Raw genomic sequence first — 942 nt, 5'->3', positions numbered from 1 at the left:
CTGGGTGCCCCACATACTAAAAAAATCATTAATGAGATGCTCTACAAGATTCTTTTCACAGTAAGCTTCCAAAATGCCATCCAGCACTGTCTCCACTCAGATGCTAAATTTTCAGCAGAAATACCCGACCTGTACATGTAGATTTCATAAAGTGTATCATTCAAAACGTAGGTTCATTTCCCCAACTTGTTCCAAACGCACGGAAGAGTTTCCCAGCAGCAGAATCGAGTACTGATATTTTCTATATTTAAATGGATTGACTGAAGATAAGAGCAAAGGTTCAGCCACGCCGGCCGCAGTGTCAACAGCCCCACGTGGACAGCGGCCACCACATTAAGCAGCACACACATGGAACATTCTCCTCACAGCGGCACGCTCTTCTGGACAGTGCTCGTCTAGAAGTTCCTGCCCGGAGTCTGAGGACTTTCCAGGAGAGAAGACTTAACACAGGAGCGCTCTTAGAAAGTGTCCCCTCTGGGCACCTGGGGGGCTCAGTTGGTTAAGCATCTGACTCTTGATTTTGGTTCAAGTCATGATCTCAGGATCACGATCTCATGGTTCGTGAGATAGAGCCCAGATCGGGCTCTGCACCCACAGTGGGGAACCTGCGTGGGATTCCACCTCCCTCTCTCTCTGCCCCCCCCCACCCCCTGCTCGCTCTCTGTCACTCTAGGAAGGAAGGGAGGGAGGAGGAGGGAAGAGGAGGGAGGGGAAGGAGGGAGGGAAGAAGAGAGTCTCTTCTCCCTGGTTTTCTCGCACCCATCAAAGCAGGCAAGGAGGTGTCTAGAAGGTTCTGGCCATGCTGATTTGAACACAAGGGCCCACAAGGCACCGTGGGGGGGGCGGAGAAGAGGGCTAACGCCCTGGGGAGATGGCCCTGCAGGTCCCCCCTCCCGGGGAGGAGGACAGATGCCTGGCCCATGACGGTCACAAGGCAGGGAC

Source organism: Suricata suricatta, chromosome 12, assembly GCF_006229205.1.
Source record: "Suricata suricatta isolate VVHF042 chromosome 12, meerkat_22Aug2017_6uvM2_HiC, whole genome shotgun sequence".
NCBI classification, from domain to species: domain Eukaryota; kingdom Metazoa; phylum Chordata; class Mammalia; order Carnivora; family Herpestidae; genus Suricata; species Suricata suricatta.
The sequence above is the reverse complement of the archived record's forward strand: the minus strand, read 5'-3'. Positions refer to the sequence as shown.